The sequence below is a fragment of the Amblyomma maculatum genome, chromosome 11 (assembly GCF_055883805.1).
Source record: "Amblyomma maculatum isolate TAMU_Amacu chromosome 11, ASM5588380v1, whole genome shotgun sequence".
NCBI classification, from domain to species: Eukaryota; Metazoa; Arthropoda; class Arachnida; order Ixodida; family Ixodidae; genus Amblyomma; species Amblyomma maculatum.
The window spans coordinates 48,442,803-48,463,624 of NC_139354.1; the positions used below are offsets into that span (position 1 = coordinate 48,442,803).

The 20,822-nt window shown below is 43.9% G+C and overlaps 1 protein-coding gene and 1 non-coding gene across 2 annotated transcripts in view; both read left to right on the forward strand.

Annotated features, from left to right (window-relative positions):
• Positions 1 to 20,822, forward strand: part of LOC146173767 (uncharacterized) — a 180,846-nt gene that overhangs the window by 108,752 nt on the left and 51,272 nt on the right. The gene's annotated exons all lie outside the window — the stretch shown is intronic.
• On the forward strand, positions 3,519 to 3,591 carry TRNAT-CGU (transfer RNA threonine (anticodon CGU)). The gene has a single exon. It is a non-coding gene; the product is annotated as a tRNA-Thr (tRNA).

The window sequence follows — 20,822 nt, forward strand, 5'->3', positions numbered from 1 at the left end:
GCGTCGGCGGAGTGAGGAAATGAGAACAGAAATGTGGGCACAAACGTCAATAAGGGCTAAGTCTGAGACGTCGTTCATCAGTACATCAATCAGGTTACGTCTGGGAATAACGTCACAACTGGACGCCGAACTCGCTAGTTTCCCCGAATACGTGCCTGCGTATGATGGGGACGACCTGCGACGAAGCAATGAAAAGTTCCCGGTGAACACAGCCTGATCATGGCCACGGTTTGGGCCAGTGGAGACGTGAGTAGGGCCGGAGTTAAGGCCTAGAAGTCTCTTCAAACGATCCGAGCCATGTTCGTTTGATGTGAAGGATGTAGCAAATGGGGAGATGATAGCAGGATGATGTAGATACCATTTTCGGAAGATGCTCAAAGTAATCATAAGCGATACCCTTCAGGATATGCCTTTCTTCGTCACTTCCCGGCATATAACTCTTCCCCTTGCAGCAAAACTAGAGCACGTATTTAATGTAGGCAAGGTATGACTGCGTGGGGAATTGGGCACGAGAAGGCAGTTCTGTTTTTGTTGCGAGAGCATGCCCAATTGGCTTCCCGAGCAGGTCTTGAAGCTTTTGCTTACACATGGCCCAAGTAAAAAGCTCCTGATCGGGATCCTTGAACCACGTGCGAGTTGTTCCTGCCAAAAGGAAAATAATGTTAGCCGCCATAATGGTCGTGTTGGTGTGCTTGTTCCTGCTGCAGCAATCATATTCATCCAGCCAATAGGCAACTCCTGGCTTGTATTAGCCCTTGGAAATAGAAGGTTGCCACATTTTTGTGAGTACGATCGGCTGAGCCGAAGTTTCTGCGGTGGTAGGCTTTGCCTCGGAGCTCATAGTGGCTGTTGTTGACGTTGTGATTCCAGGTAGGTGCCAGCCACTGCGCAAATCTAGCTTTTGGTAGCATAAATGGGCTAATCTGTGGCAAGAGGATCGTTACTCATATTCTATAAGGTGATACGTGGCAAGACGGTTAGCCCGAGTAACACAATAGACACTATAGTCGATTACTTTCGTGTATGTTCAGGCAAGCGCCAACCTTCTTTGCACCAACCACCGTTGCAACAGCTTGGTCTTCTGTCTTCCTTTTAGTGAACGTCGTCCTCTTCGAAGAAAGTTCAGGGACGTAGGCATATGTGTAACAATATTTTATATAATGGGAAATCGATAACCAACGCAGCTAGTCCTTATCTCCTTTAAGAAAATATGTCTAATAATCCTAAACCTGATACCAGCTTCCTACACCGAGTGATTGTTAAGATATTAATGCGAACAAAATAGAGCATTATAATTTTCGATGTGCAGGAAAAACCGGACTCACACCATAAAACAAGAGTACTTTTGTTTGTAACCTACACCAGTGTAATGAGTTATTCCATGCTAAGCATCTAAGGAATAAAATGTGGTCATGCTTAGTAGTGCAGACAATGCTGATGCTAATCGAGATACAGTGCGTCTGTATTATTTGCGATGTCATTGCAAAATGCAGACATAATAAACATAAACTGGGTGATCAATTAAGGGGAACTGAGGATGCTCGTTATAATACATGAAGGAGAGAAGCCAACAGTCGGCGAGGCCAAGGAAAGCGTTGGGGATGGTACTTTATGTCTTTTTTTTAGTGTTTACTTGGATAATCACAGAGATTAGTAATGTAATCTGTTTAGGGGACTTTATGTCTTTAAAAAAAAAGACATAAAGTACCATCCCCAACGCTTTCCTTGGCTCGCCGACTGTTGGCTTCTTTCCTTCATGTATTATAACGAGCACCCTCATTTCCCCTTAATTGATCTGCTTGCAGTTTACGGGGGTCTCGGTTCTGGCAGTCTTGAAGCCATAGGTAGCGTATGAGGGTTCTAGCACAGCTTTCGCCCTCGCTCTTGATCACGTTCTACGTGACGCCGGCGGTAACAAAGGACGTTCCACGTCCGCCGCCTGGGCTGAGGGTGGCGCTCGTGAACACTCTCAAGGTTCGTATACAGGCAACATAAATACCCAAGAAAGTAGCAGAGGGGACAGCGGCCGATGTAGCTCAGTTGAAAGAGCACCGGACGCGTTATTCGGAGGTCGTTGGTTCGGTTCCCACCATAGGCACGTTGTTTTTTCTTCTACTTTGTGTTTAATTATATTTCCCCTAAACAGATTACATTACTAATCTCTGTGATTATCAAAGTAAACATTAAAAAAAAGACATAAAGCACCATCCCCAACACTTGGCCTCGCCGACTGTTGGCTTCTTTCCTTCATGTATTATAACGAGCACCCTCATTTCCTCTTAATTGATCTCCTTGTAGCTTACGGGGGTCTCGGTTCTGGCAGTCTTGAAGCCATAGGTAGCGTAAGAGGGTTCTAGCACAGCGTGCGCCCTCGCTCTTAATCACGTTCTACGTGTCGCTGACGGTAACAAAGGACGTCCCACGTCCGCCGCTATGGCTGAGGGTGGCGCTGGTGAACACTCTCAAGGTTCGCATGCAGACAACATAAATACCCAAAAAAGTTGCAGGGGGGACAGCGGCCGATGTAGCTCAGTTGGAAGAGCACCGGACGCGTTATTCGGAGGTCGTGGGTTCGGTTCCCACCATCGGCACGTTGTTTTTTCTTCTACTTTGTGTTTAACTATATTTCCCCTAAACAGATAACATTACTAATCTCTGTGATTATCCAAGTAAATATTTAAAAAAAAAGACATAAAGTACCATCCCCAACGCTTTCCTTGGCCTCGCCGACTGTTGGCTTCTTTCCTTCATGTATTATAACGAGCACCCTCATTTCCCCTTGATTGATCTGCTTGTAGCTTACGGGAGTCTCGGTTCTGGCAGTCTTGAAGAAATAGGTAGCGTAAGAGGGTTCTAGCACAGCTTTCGCCCTCGCTCTTGATCACGTTCTACGTGACGCAGGCGGTAACAAAGGACGTCCCACGTCCGCCGCTATGGCTAAGGGTGGCGCTGGTGAACACTCTCAAGGTTCGTATTTAGACAACATAAATACCCAAGAAAGTAGCAGGGGGCACAGCGGCCGATGTAGCTCAGTTGGAAGAGCACCGGACGCGTTATTCGGAGGGCGTGGGTTCGGATCCCACCATCGGCACGTTGTTTTTTCTTCTACTTTGTGTCTAATTATCTTTCCCCTTAACAGATTACATTACTAATTTCTGTGATTATCCAAGTAAACATTTAAAAAAAAAAGACATAAAGTACCATCACCAACGCTTTCCTTGGCCTCGCCGACTGTTGGCTTCTTTCCTTCATGTATTATACGAGCACCCTCATTTCCCCTTGATTGATCTGCTTGTAGCTTACGGGGGTCTCGGTTCTGGCAGTCTTGAAGCCATAGGTAGCGTCAGAGGGTTCTAGCACAGCTTTCGCCCTCGCTCTTGATCACGTTCTACGTGACGCAGGCGGTAACAAAGGACGTCCCACGTCCGCCGCTATGGCTAAGGGTGGCGCTGGTGAACACTCTCAAGGTTCGTATACAGACAACATAAATACCCAAGAAAGTAGCAGGGGGGACAGCGGCCGATGTAGCTCAGTTGGAAGAGCACCGGACGCGTAATTCGGAGGTCGTGGGTTCGGATCCCACCATCGGCACGTTGTTTTTTCTTCTACTTTGTGTCTAATTATCTTTCCCCTTAACAGATTGCATTACTAATTTCTGTGATTATCCATGTAAACATTTAAAAAAAAAGAGATAAAGTACCATCCCCAACGCTTTCCTTGGCCTCGCCGACTGTTGGCTGCTTTCCTTCATGTATTATAACGAGAACCCTCATTTCCCCTTGATTGATCTGCTGGTAATTTAGTATGTAAAACGAAACATGTAATAAGTGCAATAGGGCTTCAGTTGTCACTTAAATTACTGTTTCCAGTCAACCATACTCGGCATTTTTTCAAGCATGGGAAGCCCGCAGAGACATTTTATAAAGCGAGACATTAACTTGGCCGTACCTACATGCACGAATGCATGCACATACCGCATGTAACTTCGCGCCGAGGTTGCCTCTTGTGTCCTATTTCATCTAAAACTTCCCACCCTAGTTGACAGCTCATACGAACGACTTCATACAGACAGGCAGACTTCAACCACATCCGCATATACAATAGCATCAACCGTCAAAGATATATACTGCTTGTTTAAGGCAGCGGTGCGAACGTGCTTGCGCTTTACGAACAGTGTGTTACAAAGATTATCCTATTTTCCCAGTGGCTTGGCACCGGGTGGAAATGGCTGAAGAAGTTCGCAATTTTCAATTCCCTCATCTCGAAAAGATTTTGTCGTCAGGATTTATGGTTTCAACATTGAAGAGGAATACAATGCAATGTATTGTTTGTAGTCTTCAATATAAATATTTAAGATGACAGCTACGAAGAAACTTTAATCATTTATGAACAAAGTATGAGTGCAACTGCTTGAAATTGAAACATCGCGCAAATTTTATTTTCACTGCTCGTATTGCCATAGGTCATATTATGTCATGCGCACATAATTTCAAACTCCAGATATCGACGTAAGATTTATTTCGTGTGCTGATATGTTTTGTTTGCACCATTATAAAAGCCACTATTACATGGTCTTTATTTGCAACCATCATCAATAGCCGGCTGCTTGTAAAAATGAAATGCGCACACAGCCTTTACGAATGAAGTTTTCGTATGCTTTCTTTGCATATTGTATTTTCAAAGAAATCAATTTTTACATTTGAAATAGAACGAACACCGTCGTTCTGCATAGTTTATAGTTATTTAGATCACATGTAATAGCGATGTCCTCATGACCATTACTTTTGTTTAGACTTGATTATGATGTATGGGATATTGTTTACAGAAACAGTGAGCAAAACTTGGCTACTTAAGCCGCGATTAATGATCCCTTTGTCCAAATCTCATATACAAAAAAAGAGCGAACGTCACAGCTGAAAATATATGGACTCTAAAACCTTCTTGGTGAAGAAGGTATATTTTTAATCTTCCTCTTAAGGATTCATTTTCAATCTAATATTTAACTTCGATCAATGAAATGCACTGAAACTTAATTATGTATTTTATTTCAAAAACTTTAATTTTAGTTCGATTTATTTCTGTCGAACTGATACCTCTGTACTAACCCCAAATATCTGACGGTTGCGTGCTCAAAAGTTTTACAGGTTCTTTACATAACTAATGTGAAGGGAGGGTAAAGCCTCCAGAACGTGTGCAAGCGCCTGAAGTGGATTCGACGCGGATGACCTTTCAAGGTCTTATTAATTAGTTTATAGCAAAAGGAAAGGAGCAGTATCAGTCATAATTCTCCTGCGGAGACCTGAGTCGCGCCTTAACGGGAGGGAGAACCCGGCATGGCTGAATCTAGAAGATTGAAAGCTGTAATGGTACCGGTTTTGCCAGTGGATGCAATGAGCCAATAAAGGCTTTTTTAATTGTAAAAGAAAACTAATATAACCGTGGTGCCATTTTGGGGATGCGTCGTCATGCACCTGGCTAGTGCGACCTCTGCTATAGTGCTCTGCGTCGCGACGAAGACAATGGGATCCCAGCCGCGCGAGAGGCAGTTCAGAAGCCATCGTTCTTTGGAATAAATTCCACCATTTCAAGTTCTCATTTTATACCTTCTACAGGTACTTTCGCTTAGCTGCGGCCCGACTCGCAGCCTCCATGCAGAACGACTCTGCTGCGGCCGCAGTGTGTGGCCCGGTTTGTACATACAGTTGCGCATGCGCAGTTATGCGCTTAGCTAGCGCGTGGCATCCGCGTGACGTCAAGCGTGGCTCCAGCAGTGGCGTGGGCGTGCGGCCCTTGCAGCGATGGTCCGCTAGCTGCTCCTCTTTGGTTACCCCGCACACGCATAACCGCACGGAGCCGTTCCGCAAAGCAGCGACGGTCGCAACAGGCAGCGAAGCTCTGATGTCGCGCCCTCGTACCTACTCCTCCTCTACGAGGTGCATTTCACACATTCCAGAGCCGCTCGACACCGAAATGCTCGGCTGGTAATCTAGTGTAGCTTTTGCTAGAAAAAGGGGCAGTTAAAATTCCGTATACATTTAGTTTAAGGAACTGGTTCACCATTATCCAGGAAATAACCAGAATCGATATGTGCCCGTATATCAGCTGCATTATTGTGTCGCCAATAGAAATCCAGAGATAATCTAGGCAATAAAAAATATGCTTATATAGCGCATAACCAACGTTCCTATAGTCTGTGTTTGTGACGGGTGGTTTATAGAAGCTTGTATATATAACTGTTCATACAAGGTTCCAAGAAAAAGCTTGTGTACGTACGGACGGCCTCAACAAATGTGCGTCTTCCTACTTGTCCTACTCTGCGCTGTCAATGTTGCAGGACAAGACAGATACCGTGTTTGCCAGTTTTAAATTCAAATTGGTTTAGTATATGTCAACAGTGTATTGATTCTTGTGAAAATATTTGCGGTACCGATGCAGTAGCTCATAGTATTCTAGAAGCCATGCGTTAGGATGATCTTTAATTAAATTACAAAATTCAATTCATGTATAGGTATCGGAACGCCTTTAGCTCCGAGAGAATCCGGCCTCAGTCTGTAAAATTCATTGAGCAGTGAGTATACCATCTCAAGCTGACAGAAAAAGGTGTGAAGGCTTTTGGCGTTTTCCTCCAAAAACCACCTTTAATCTGACACTTGCGATATTGAACACTCCTCTGATGGCTTTAGCAGAGATGACAAAGCATTTTCGTACTATACTGGAAATAAACAGCTTTTGAAGACATGCAAAATTTGCTACAGTTGCTGTCAGTAGTCGCATGCTATACGACGACGCCAAGCATCATACTTTAGAATAGATGCTTGACTTCGAGCAATCCTTGGCCTGTTCAGCGACCGAGTGATTACGAAAACTGGATCACCAATGCCAATAATCTTCAATTCCAAGCATTCACTGGCTTAATGCATTGGATTTAAAATCTCAAAAAAGCCCTTGTGAAAGATGGCGTGGTCATTTATGGTCGCTTCTACCTCAACACCTTCGGGTGAAAAGGACTTAGCACATATTCTGCTTTTTGACAATCATTAAAGATGTGGATAGAGAGTACGTAGGAGCTTACAATTAAAAACTTCTGTTGCTTCGCTGTTTGAACGTTTGGTTATTTATAACCCCATGCTGATAGCCTGTAACAAGGACCCAGCAGAAATCGAAACACCTAGCACTTCCATTGATAAAATGACTCTTTTCATGTTATTGATTGGCAGCTTGCTACAAAGAACTAAAGCTGTTCACGTGTGTCTAGATGGTCCATATTCAATGATGCCGCCTCACCTCGCACATGGGACAGATAACTCTGCCAACTGGATGAATGACCTATAAAAATTTGAACGAGAGCAACATATTGTTACGTGCTTTGTGCGCACGGGGGGTTTATTTACAGGGATCGGTACAAACAGGAGTGCGGCGAAGCGTACAAACGTTCCTCCGCCCTTGCTCTTTCTTCTTCTTCACCGATCTACCAGACCGCTCCTCTTCATCTTCCGTCGACGTTCTACGAAGGCGCGTGACATTTCCCTCCTCGCAGACGAAGCCCGTCGGGCGAGTTACAGAGATCCTTTGGAATGAAATCGCTTGAGGCGGGCTACATGCACCACCTGCGACTGCCGTGACCGTCGACCATTCGCCGTTATGCGTGCTATGACGTAATTCAGGTCATTGATGCGTTCTAACACAACAAACGGTCCGGTGTAGTGTGACAGCAGTTTTTGACAAAGACCACGCTTACGGAGAGGTGTCCACAACCACACATAGAAACCAGGAGCATAGGAAACTTGTTGGTGCCGGGCGTCGTAGCGGTTCTCAGAACGTTCTTGTGAAGATAAATTTCGAACTCTGGCCAGCTGGCGGGCTTCTTCAGCTCTGCAGAGTGTGGTAGCAAGAGAAGGTTTGTCATTAATGAAAAATGGCAGTATGGTGTCGAGGGCACAGCGAGGCGTGCGAGCCTGGAGAAGGTAGAAGGGACTGTAGCCTGTTGTCTCATGTTGCGCTGTGTTATATGCATGCGTAATGAACGGTAGAACGCCATCCCAGTCCTTATGGTCTGCAGCGACGTACATAGCCAACATTGTGGTAAGCGTCCTATTAGTTCGTTCTACCACACCGTTCGTTTGGGGATGATATGGCGTGGAGTGGCGAAAACCGCAGGCGCTGAGGCGAATAAGTTCTTCGACAATGTCCGCTGTGAATTGTCGTCCACGGTCACTAATGATGACTGCAGGAGGGCCGTGCCGAAGAATGACGAGTCGAAGTAAGAAATTTGATACTTCAGATGCAGTAGCGGATGGTATCGCGGCTGTCTCACAGTAGCGGGCTAAATAATCAACGCACATAAGAATCCATCAGTTTCCTTTAGAGGACCGTGGGAAAGGTCCAAGAAGGTAAATGCCAACTTGCTCAAACGGGGCTGTTGGAGGTGTGACTGGCTGCAGTTTTCCATGTGGGCTTGAAGTCGACAGCTTAAAGCGCTGGCATTGCACACAGCTGGCTACATATCGCTTGATCGTTGAACGCATCTTCGGCCAGTAAAATCGCTGCTGTGTGCGGTGGAATGTTCGGGCCACTCCCAGGTGACCAGACGTGGCGCCATCATGCGTCATTTCTAGAACTGTGATACGTAGGCTTTCCGGAACGACAAGAAGCATATGTGCTCCCCCAGAGGTGCAATTTTTCTTGTAAAGCCCTCCTTCGCGAATGCTAATTGTGTTCTTCATAGGATTGTTGACGGAATCAAACAGTGAAGTTAACGTTTTGTCTTTGCGTTGCTCGGTTCGGAAAACTCGGAGATCGGAGAAGGAGATCGGAGAAGCCAAATATTCATCGAAATTTTCTGAGTCATTATCAGTCGTTTGAAGCGGCAAACGCGAAAGACAGTCAGCATCTGAGTGTTTATGGCCGCTTTTATGCACCACAGTAAAATTAAACTCTTGTAGGCGTAAAGCCCATCGAGCAAGCCGCCCACAGGGGTCACGAAAACTCACGAGCCAGCAAAGGGAATGGTGGTCGGTCCCAATAGTGAAAGCATTCCCGTACAGATAGGAACGAAAGCGCTGTACAGCGAAAACAACGGCTAGACATTCTTGCTTTGTAACCGTGTAATTTCTTTCACATTTACTCAACGAGCGGCTGACATACGCTATCACGTGCTGATCGCGTCCATGGCGTTGTATAGTTACAGCGCCGATACCGATAACACTTGCGTCAGTGTGTACTTCAATTGGAGCTGATGGGCAGAAGTGGCGGAGGATTGGGCCCGAGGTCAAAAGAAACTTCAGATGATGGAAAGCTGAGTCACATTCACTGGTCCAATTGAATGGTGTATCTTTATGCAGTAGACTCGTAGGTGGGTAGGCGATGTCTGCAAACCTTGGTATAAAGCGTCGAAAGTACGAGCATAGCCCCAAAAAGCTCTGCAGCTCTTTTACTGATTTGGGCACGGCAAAACTTTTGACGGCTTCAATTTTCTTGGGATCTGGTGGAACACCTTCTTTGTCAACTAAGTGACCGAGGACAATTGTTTCACGATCGCCAAAATGACATTTATTTGCATTCAGTACAAGACCAGCTCGTTCCATGCAATAAGGTAGGATATCCGGACGGCTGTAGTGCTCACTAAATGTTTTGCCAAAAATTACTGCGTCGTCCAAATAACATAAACAAATTTGCCACTTTAGTCCACGTAGAATTGTATCCATGAACCGCGCGAATGTGGCAGGTGCATTACATAATCCAAAAGGCATAACGGTAAATTCGTAAAGTCCGTCTGGTGTTACGAATGCGGTTTTTTCTTTATCTGCAATGTGCATGGGGATTTGCCAGTAACCGGATCTCAAGTCAATAGAGGAAAAGTATGAAGCTGAGTGCAGACAGTCAATTGCGTCATCTATACGTGGAAGCGGGTAGACATCTTTCTTCGTGACTGAATTTAAACTGCGGTAGACAACACAAACCCTCCATGTGCCATCTTTCTTTTTAACAAGGATAACTGGAGCTGCCCAAGGACTACAGGACTCTCGATTAATGCCGCGCTTTAGCATGTCTTGAACTTGCTCATCTATTACCTTACGTTCAGATGCTTAGACGCGATAGGGCTTCTGACGCATTGGAGGGGCGGACCCAGTGTTGATAGTGTGATGAATACGATTGGTAGGCAGTGGCATTGAGTCATCCTTGGCAAAGTCGAACACTGTCACGTGTTTCAGTAGTAGTTCCACTAGAATACGATGCTAAGTTGTAGAAAAACTTACTAATCATAGCCGTAACTTGGATCTCCATGCCTGGTCGCACCTGCTGCTCAGTAACAGAGCTGTTTAACGCCGCGACGTAACCGGATATGACTTCCTCGAAACGGGCGAGTTTTAGGCCCCGAGGCAACACAGTTGGCCCTTCGGAGTGGTTCACTGTCCATAGCTCAGTGCGGCCTTTAGTCACGGGAATGACGCAACGAGGCACAAGGATACTCTTCTTAGAGCAGGTGAATCTTGTAGGTTCTACTATAGCCTCAAAAGATTCGCACTGGTTCCGAATAGAGAAAATCCGCATGAATGCTGCAGATAACGCTGGCACAATTGTGTCTTCTTCCACAGCAAATGCTCCAAATTCAGGTGTCCAGTCATCCACAAGAACCGAAAGTAGTGAAGGATTCAAAGCAATCTCTCCCGTACCACAGTCTAAAGTTGCACCACACTCTTGCAGAAAATCAATCCCAAGAATCACATCATCTGTAGCCCGAGGCAGTACTGCAAATTCTACTCTAAACTTGAGGCCGCCAATAACAACATCCGAAGCACACACACCAAGAGGAACTAAAGGTTCACCACCGACACCAGGAATAACACTGCACGGTCACCACTGAACATTACTTTTCTACCTAAACGGTTCTTAAAACTCAAACTCATAACAGATACTGTAGCACCAGTGTCCACAAGAGCCATTGTTTTCACACCATCAACAAACATTTCCAATTTGTTCTTTAACATAAACACGAGCAGAGGTATGGACGTCATCGACTCGCCGGCGGCCTCACCTCCATCGGCCGCGCCCCCTAGTTTCCCGGAGGCGGAGGGGTAGAACGACGTCGAGGGGAAGGTGACCTGCGCGGGCGCTGGGGTGGCGGCGTCACACTACGATCAGATGCAGGAGATGAATTCCGCAAATATGTCGAATGGTGTGAGTCCCCAGTAGGCATAGTCGGGGATCGCTGTTGTTTGCTGTGCAGCCGTCCGTGAATGTTCGCGTGGGGCGGTAATCTTGGACAGTTGGAAAACGACGGCGGCAGTATCTAGTGATATGTCCCGCAATGCCACACCTGTAGCACGCAGGTTGAGGGCGCCAGCGATCAGCATAAGAGTCCTCACTAACATAGTCGCGACGTTGGTTGTAGCGAGGCTCTCGCTGCTGACGAACCACATTTTCAGAGTAGGCGGGCCTCTTTTCCATCGGCTGGTGGTCATAACGTTGAGTACAGCTGCACTGATCGTCGATATGCGAAGCGCCGCTAGGTTGAACCCACGGAGTGGACAGGGCGGCAACATTTGCCTGCGGTGCACAACTCTGTCGCAGATATTCTTCACTACAGATGGCGTCCCTAGATCTTGACAATTCCTCGCGTACAATCTCTCGTATCATATCAGCCACGGAAACTGAAGGACCGGCTTCAACACTGGCTACAGAGGTGACATTGGCCAGTCTTCCGAATTTAGGTGTAATTCGTCGCAGCTTGAGAGCCTCAAATGTTCTACAATGCTTTAAAACATCAGCGGTGGTGCTCAGGTTCTCTTTGCTAATGAGAAAATTATAAACGTCTTCCGCTATTCCTTTCAGGAGGTGACCGACTTTGTCTTCTTCAAGCATAGTGGGGTTGACGAGTCTGCATAGCTTTAAGATGGCTTTGATATATGCAGTACAAGTTTCTCCGGATACTTGCGCCCGGTGAAACAAAGTTTGTTCAGCGCGCTTCTTCTTTGCAGGTTCATCTCCAAAATGTTTCTTGATTTCGCTTGTAAGGATAGCCCATGTACTTAATGAATCCTCGTGATTATCGAACCAGTCAATGGCAGTGGCGGCAAGGAAGAACACTACATTAGCCAGCTTAGTAGCGGCGGTCCAGTGATTGTATTTGCTCACTCTTTCGTAGTGCTTCAGCCACTCATTAACGTCCTCCTCAGGTTTTCCGGAGAAAGTACGCGGCTCTCGATAATGGGGCCAGTTGTTCGCCGTGGATGGTCCTGGCTGCTCGGTACTGCCGTCTTCAGTCGCGTCTGATGGCATCGGTGGTAGGCCAGCAAGTCTACGGCTTCTTTGGTAGATGAAACGCTCCGTGGTCGCTACCCAGCACCTCCACCAAGATGTTACGTGCTTTGTACGCACGGGGGGTTTATTTACAGGGATCAGTACAAAGAGGACTGCGGCGAAGCGTACAAACGTTCCTCTGCCCTTGCTCTTTCTTCTTCTTCACCGATCTACCAGACCGCTCCTCTTCATCTTCCGTCGACGTTCTACGAAGGCGCGTGACAATATGTTACCTTGATGAAACACCACCGCCCTACACTGTATTGCCCTCAACGCCAGTCTAGATTACAAGGCCTCCAGACATGTACTCCTGCGAGCATTTTCTAGCGCGTGACAAATGATTACTAGAGCGAACTCAAAAACTGAAACAGCTTTAATCTCACGACTTGTAGCGAACGCCAGCATTGAAAGTCTGTCTCTAACAACATAAAGCAGGTAGCAGTACATGTAATTTTCTGAAACTGATCTTAGGTAATTATCTATGAAATTTCTGTGACTATTCGTTTATTGATGGCAGGGAATAGTTGCATAGTAACTGCTCTGCACTACTTTTTGCTGAGAGAACACGTAGGCTCTGTATAAAGCTTGCAGTTTGCAGCTCACCGGCTGGTTTTGTAGGTAATTTTTTTAGGCACCGCGCCTTACGCTGCCTTGATATATCAGGGCAAATTCATTCTTGCTCAGCTGCTTTATGACATTTTCGCACAATGTCAGAGACCCCAGCAGATCAACCAAGCGACTAATGAGATCAGACAATGGCTGAATATCCTCTTGAGGATGCAATTCCGGCCTGTCCATATCTAGAAAACAGTATGTGGCGCAAGACACTCCTTCTTTCGCTTATGGCCAACAGAACCGAAAGGAAGAAAAAGTGTTTTAATAGCTGGGAAATAGATAATGAAACAACCGATTAGAAATTGCAGGTTTGTAAAATATTTTTTGTAAATATTTTTTGTTGTGAGAAGTTTGGGCTTAAACTGAACATTAAAAAGACGAAGATCATGGCGTCTTGCCCTATCAAGTCCTGGAGCATCAAGGGACAGGAAGTGGAAGCTGTGACAGATTTTCTTTTCTTGGGCTCCAAGATTACCTCAGAAGGAGACTGCAGCCATGAAATTAGGAGACGCCTGCTTCTGGTAAAGAGAGCAATGGTCAGCCTTGACCGCCTAGTAAAGAGCAGAGACATTAGTCTGCCAACCAAGATCCGTATAACTCGTGCTATGGTCTTTCCAGTTGTGATGTATGGATGCGAGAGTTGGACTGTTAAAAAGGCTGACCGCCGAAGAATTGACGCGTTTGAATTGTGGTGCTGGCGAAGACTCTTGAGAGCTCCTTGGACTGCCAGAAGATCAAATCAGTCAATATTGTCGACCATAAACCCTGACTGCTCACTGGAGGGTCAAATTCTAAAGTTAAAGCTCAGCTACTTTGGTCATCTGATGAGAAGAGAGGAGTCGCTGGAGAAAGATTTGATGTTGAGAAAGGTTGAGGGTCGCCGGAGAAGGGGTAGGCAGCGAACGCGATGGTTAGATGGCATCCTCGAGGCACTGCAGATGAAGTTATGTGATGTTAGGAAGATAGTGAGAGACCGGAAAGCGAGGCGGGACATGGTCAATAGGGTCACGAAGAGTCGGACACGACTGAACGACTGAACTGAACTGAAAATATTTTCGGCAGCAACTTGGTAGCCAGAAATAGCTGTAAATGATGATTATGACACTTATTTTAGAGGGCCACTCAAGAATACCAGGTGTATTTTTATATACGGCTGGAAATAAAATACACTACGTGGTTTTATGTATAATGCTCAGAGTTCAGTACCATAAATTCTCAAACACAAAATAATCATCGAAAGTCCTATTTCATGTCGAACATTTTCCTGTTCTGAATGGTGCATTCGTATTTATTAAAGCTGGTCCTCCAAGTGTAACGTTTTCAGTCAGCTGTGCGAACTTTTATATTTTGTTTTTATTGATAGTGGTCAAGATATTATGTTAAATACGGTTGTAACATTTCTATTTTCCTTATTTCAAATATAGCAGGCAGCATTATAACAAAACTCTTCTGTGAATAGGAATTATGCGACCTGTTGGGTTTGTGTAAACAAATGTCTGCAAAGAAAGCTTGCTAACTAAAATGCCAAAATTACCAGTTTGAGCAGTTAGCTTGTATGTTTCTACTGAAAGGAATATTTGTAAACTATTCTGTTCCGTACTATGATAACACCGCTCTCGTTGTGTGGTTGTTTCAGATGTTCACATTTACATATTGATTCTAAAATCCTGCGACTGCGCATGCGACACCGTCGTTTTTGTCACAAAGCTGCTTCCTAGTGTGATAGATTTTGCATTAAGGGCGTCGCTTTAAGGAATGGACAGAGGACGGAGGCGCTGGTGTCGCTTTTAAAGAGCAGCGTTTTCTTTCTTGATTTGCGAAACCTACAAATCACTGAACACTCCGACTGGAACGTGGGCTGCTTCTTCGTGGTGTAACTTGTAGAATGGGTTATAAGATATGCTGTTCTATTAGGCTCCGCGCACGCAAACAATAATTTAAGTAAAAGCACTAAGTCTAATGCCTTGCCTTAAGCTCCTCATTCTTTGGAGAATAACGCCATATAAATGCTAAATTCATCCCATCGGGTAAGTTCTTTCTTTATAGATTGGCCTCCGAAAAGAACATATAACATCTGTGTTGAAAATTTCAGATATAGGTATCTCAAGAAACCTGCCCGTTGTAAAGGTTCCGTAAAGCAACGTAGTCCTCTAAAGCTGCTGCCAGAAAGTTTCAATATAAACGTTAAATCTAACTGCATTGAAAAGTCACTAATAAATGTTTGGTAAAACCGAGTTTATTATACAAATTATTCCTTTGTTTAGTCTTACTGCTTAATCCCTTAAATACATATCTCTCTTCGTACTTTTAAAAGCCTCAAATGTATATCAAAAGTTGCAGCGAACGCTTTGAAGAACTCTTGAAATTGAGAAAAACAATTTGAATGAACAATATTCACCGACGCGTGGCCACGAATTACTAAGATGATTTATTTACAAACGTAATAAAATAAAGTTCGAAAATAATTTTCTAATAACTCTATTGCATCGGGATGTCTTCATGTGGAGATTGAAGTAGTGAGAAAGGTGATGACTTATAAGGTTTTGATATAAAAAGAACCTGTTTTTTGAAGACCTCGGAGATTTTTGCGCACGAAACCGAAATTCGCGTTTCTTACGTGGATACAGCCCGAAATATGTTGGTAGTCTGCTGATATAATACTTTGACATTTCGTGTAGATTGCAGGCAACGCATACGTCATGGGTCTGCATGCGCGCATAGAAAGAAATGCCTCACATTTCTTAGGCGGGTACAATAAATCCAACCGGAATACAGCTATTTTAACATGCAGAAAATATTGAATTCATGCATTTTCTGCCATTTTTCTTCGAGCAATTATTCTTCCGGCGCTGCAAAAGAGATGATTGAATCTCTCCATGACGTTGGAAAATTTCCTGCCAACAATATCCGGACTTTCATCGCCAGTATATGTTACGAAATGCTTACATATTAAAATTCATGCGCAAGAACATATATTTCCACATACGCTTTTCACTTCTAGGCTGTAACAAAAGATTATGGTTATTTTCCTGAACACCAGAAAGCCATATTTTATTTTATTGGTCGTTCAACTGATAATGCCAGCGAATATAGTTAAAAGAAAAGTAGAAATAGTCACGTATTCAGTACTTTAGTCAGCTTTGTAGGGACGCTCAAAATATCACTTATGATAGCCAAGTATGACTACATTATTAATGTAAATAATAATAATCCTCGAAATATTGTAAAAGAAGAAAATTCTCTGTGCTTCATCTTGAGCATACCAAGAAGCATCTCGCAAATTAACTTGCACTATATTGTCGCTTTGTGAGAAACATGCACGCAACAATGCGGTGACCTCTGCAGCTATGAAAGGATGAAATTGAAGCTTTATATACTGACTGTTTTCTATTCATTAAGCAAATCCTTCTACCATCTTTCTCGCCTCTCAGTGGCGCCTGAATTCTGCTTTAATATTAAAATGCTTTCATTGTGTAGGCTGAAATGGGGTTTCCCGGCGTGTAAATTTCCCGATAATTACAAATTAATTTGGCAATGCCGTAAAAGCATGAAAATACTAAGTGCTTTTTAAGGGCTTGCACGCAAACATCTGGCTACTTCTCGACTTACATATCCGACTAAATTATTAAACTGAATTTGTAAATAATAAAATATGCCAATTAAATTAATTTCTTTTATTTAGTGTGTTGTGCTTCACAATTTCAGCTCCCTATTGAAAATTGTAGCGAATACTAAAACGTCACATATGTCAACTCATATATAGCTTCACGTCATAATACATGCACTCTCGATCTGCATCACCCACATAATCTGTGTTATACTGGTTCTCGGTTGTTCTTGTCAATTTCGTTTCAACAACGGCCTCGCGACTGCAGCCATGTCGCTGCGAACCACGTATTCATTTCGCCCGCAATAGGAGTTCAAAGCGCCAAGCTGGAGTGAGCATCGTAAAGTTAGAGAACAAGAACAACCACACGCAGATTAACGGCACAGCAAAAGCGCTCACAACCAACTGGTTTATTACTGGAAGGTGATACCTGATATCCGAATAAAAGAGCATGACAACAACGCCAATGGCCGATCAGAACGCGCCCTAAAACACAGGAATCTTGATGACAGATATGCACATTTAGTTGCTCACGTAGATGACTGCAAAGGATGCGTGTCCGGGTTAGATCGAACGAAGATCCTAGTCAGAAGTTCAGACCAGACAGCCCGTCTTAGTTTAGAAGCCTATCCTATAAGGAAGCTAGGCAATGAGTGCATCAGGGCCCCATCCGTAACTAGTTTTGACGCTGAATTTTCCTATCTGGTATCTGCTAACTGTTGAGATGAAGAAAATTTAAAGAAAAGGAATTAAATTTTGATTTCTTCTTGCCGGCGCGTGCGTACTGCTTTGTCGGTTCTGTGATCAATTTTTGTTACCTGTTACGTTTACGTACTTTTTTCATAAACTTTTTGCCGTATATAAGCTGTCACTGTTAAAGTGTGACATGTTATGTCGTTCTACATGTTATGTTATGTGAGATACCAATCGTACGCAGCACATTATTCTTTAGGGTGCTGAGTATTCCTCCAAACTGACTGCACTACTTACTGAATTCTCGAACGATTCCTTCATTATTTGACTGTCAAGTTAATGCTGTGCGTTCCTCGTTACCTAGAGCTTTTTCTTATTATCTCTCGCCAAACCAATAACAATCGTGAAGAGGCAATGGTGGCAGAGAGAGTGATGGATGAATTGGGGTAGGTGGACTGAAGCGAGGCTTACAACGAGTACAATTTGAAATCACCCCCCATATTGATGCCGCTTTACAAACAATAGGCTTGCAGCGGAATTGTGTTAGGAAGAAAACGTTTATTATGCCTGCTTTTGCGCAAAGATGAATGCAAGATTATTCTAACATTTTGTGCTACTTGACATTCGGCATTAAAGGAGAAAATCCACTGTGACTGATGTTATTAAAAGTGGAATTATGAGATTTTCAGATTCCCTCGTTCACGTATTAGCAGCGTTACACTTTTTGAGCGCGTCAGATTTGAACGAGTGTTTTTTTGCAGCATTCTGGAATCATCCTGAGCCCAATTCAAAGAACAGTGGTTTATTAAAACCACTGAAAATCGCCGGTGGGTTGTTCTGCGATACCTGTCTGACAATTTCGTTTTTGGCCCAAGAGCTTCCAAGCTTTTATGGGTTTATGATGAAATTCGTCATTGACTCATTGTGTTTTAATCGAATTCTTACCATAAGCGTTTGTTTGTTCAGAACTTTAGGCAAATAAACACTGTAGCTACTCTTGCTTCTATATAGTATTTCAACTTTGGTGTGTTAGTCAAAGTTCCTGTGCATTCGTACATGCTTATACATGACCGCGACCACAAATAACCCTATGAAGTAGTGAAAAGGGGGTAGCATGTCTTCTGGCCCACTCTTTTGCAGGGTCATGGAATTATTTCAAAGTTCTGGTGAATTGTATCTCTAGCAAAACAGAATACCACATACCTAATGAGGATCCCAATCGTCAATAAAGCTTTGAGAAGATTTGAACATTAAAATTGCAGGTCTCTGGCGCTGGCTTAAGCATGTCTTGTTATGTTACGTTGACAGTGATGTGCAGGGTCGTCAATGCTAAGGTACACACGTGAGTGCGAAGTCACTTAGGACAGAGCACCACGGTGTCAGACCCGTCTCAGCATCAAAACAAAATAACGGCCAATTCCATGAACCGTCTCTAGGTTCCTCTCTAAATGCGGCACTCAACTTTGGTTTGAAGACTGCGACTGCCTCTCATTGTTCTCAGCATAAGACAGGAAGACCCTCTACCTACTAAGAAAATGCGGAAACGTTCCCACGGATAGCTGGAATCGCAATTCGGGCTAAGCGAGTTTTTCGACGAATAAATAAAGCGGAAAATCATTATCGACCTCAAAGGACTGGTAGCAAATAATGATGGGAGATAATTTTTCAGGACTTGAAATAAAAGCAGCTACAGCCTTTGACATTTTAAGTTGCAGATTTCCTATAAAAAGATTTGTAACAGCTCCGAATGTGGTAAAATAATCTGGTGGAAAACGCTAATCAAGCGCCTTAATGTGGAGCCTGTGTATTGCAACCAAATACGAAAGCTGTTTTGTCCCATTGTCACAAGAGAAAACGGAAATATGTCTCATGGCTATTGCATAAGCATAAATTCAGGACTCCTAACGGAAATAAAATCCGGTGGCATTAAACCTTTATTAAAATTGCAAAAAATATGGTGCCAACACATGATAACATCACAAACATATTTTTTCGTAGATATATCAAACCGGTCGCAGAATTTCGGTAATGCTCTACAGGGTTCTACCATCAGCACCACTTCAACGGAATCTAAATCAGCTAAAATAAAATGAATACACAAATCTATCCCCAAAACCATGCCGTAAATTTTGGAACAATGTCGATAAGCAGCAGCGTATGCAAAATGTCAGAGCACACCAGGTCAGACAAAATAAGCTAATAGGAAAACTAAATATTGGCGTATTTTCAATACGGAATTCGCAAATCACTGTGTACAGTTTTCAGCTTTTTGCGCCATCTGTTAACGAGCCAAACATATTTACGTGAAGTTTTACACTTTTCGAAAGACCGTTAGGTCTCATCGCACATTAACCCTGACACAAAAACTCGAGCCCCACCGGTGTGCCGCAATTGTTGGGGCATTCGAGTACTGTGCCGAAGGACGCGGGACCGAATCCCGCCCACTACGACTGCTTTTCGCTGGAGGCGGTAAGCTCAATCCAAACAAAAACTTGAAAATTGTCTTTTATGTTCACTTAAACTTAGTCTTCTTTACTGGCTACTTCTCTGGTCGTGTTCAGTTTGCCGAAATTAACAAGGACTACACCACAGCCTATATAGCGCCTTTGCTACCAGATGGAAGCGTCCCACTCCTACTATTACTTGTAATCTTTACAAGCGACGTGCTTTCTAGTTGTACACATCACGCAATATAAACTTTTGCCGATTACTTTTTATTGTGGGCACGAATCCAAGAGAAGGAATGGGGTCGCTCTCAAGTAAACAGAAGAATGGGCAAAGCAGTGCTAGGGTACAACCCCAAAAACGACCGAATGATTTCGCTTCGGATCCAAGGTCACCCTTTCAACATAACAGTATTTCCAAGTCTATGCACCGACCACAACTGCTGAAGAAACTTACGTTGAGAGATTTTATGCGGACCTACAATGCCTTTTAGACCGCACCCCATCATCAGACGTCGTTTTTCTCGTAGGAGACTGGAATGCTAAGGTAGGGAGTGAAGAAATATCCGGAATTACAGGCAAGTTCGGTCTTGGTGAGCCAAATGAAGCTGGGCAGAGGCTAGAAGAGTTTTGTCAAGAAAACAACCTGACCATAGAGAATACTCATTTTCAACCGCACAAGAGGCGCCTGTACACATGGACTTCACCGGACGGTCTGTACAGGAATCAGATCGATTATATTATTTGCCGACAGAGATGGAGAAGCGCTATACAAGCAGTAAAAACAAGGCCTGGGGCCGATTGTGGCACCGATCATCAGCTTCTTGCTGCCAAGATTAAGCTTCGATTGAGGAAAACGCAGAAAACTAGAAGGCCTTTCAGGTATAATCTGGATCAAGTTCCATTAGAATATGCTGTGGAAGTGAGGAATCGATTTCAAGAATTAGATCTAGAAGACCGAGAGCCCGATGAGATGTGGACTGATGTTCGTGATATAATACAAGAAGTTGCTACTAAGGTAGTTCTAAAGCAAAAGAAATTCAAGAAAGCAAACTGGTTATCTGAAGAGGCTTTGCAAATAGCTGAGGAAAGGAAGATGGCAAAAGTTATGGGGGAAAGAGAAAGATACAAGGTTCTCAATGCGGATTTTCAGAAAATAGCAA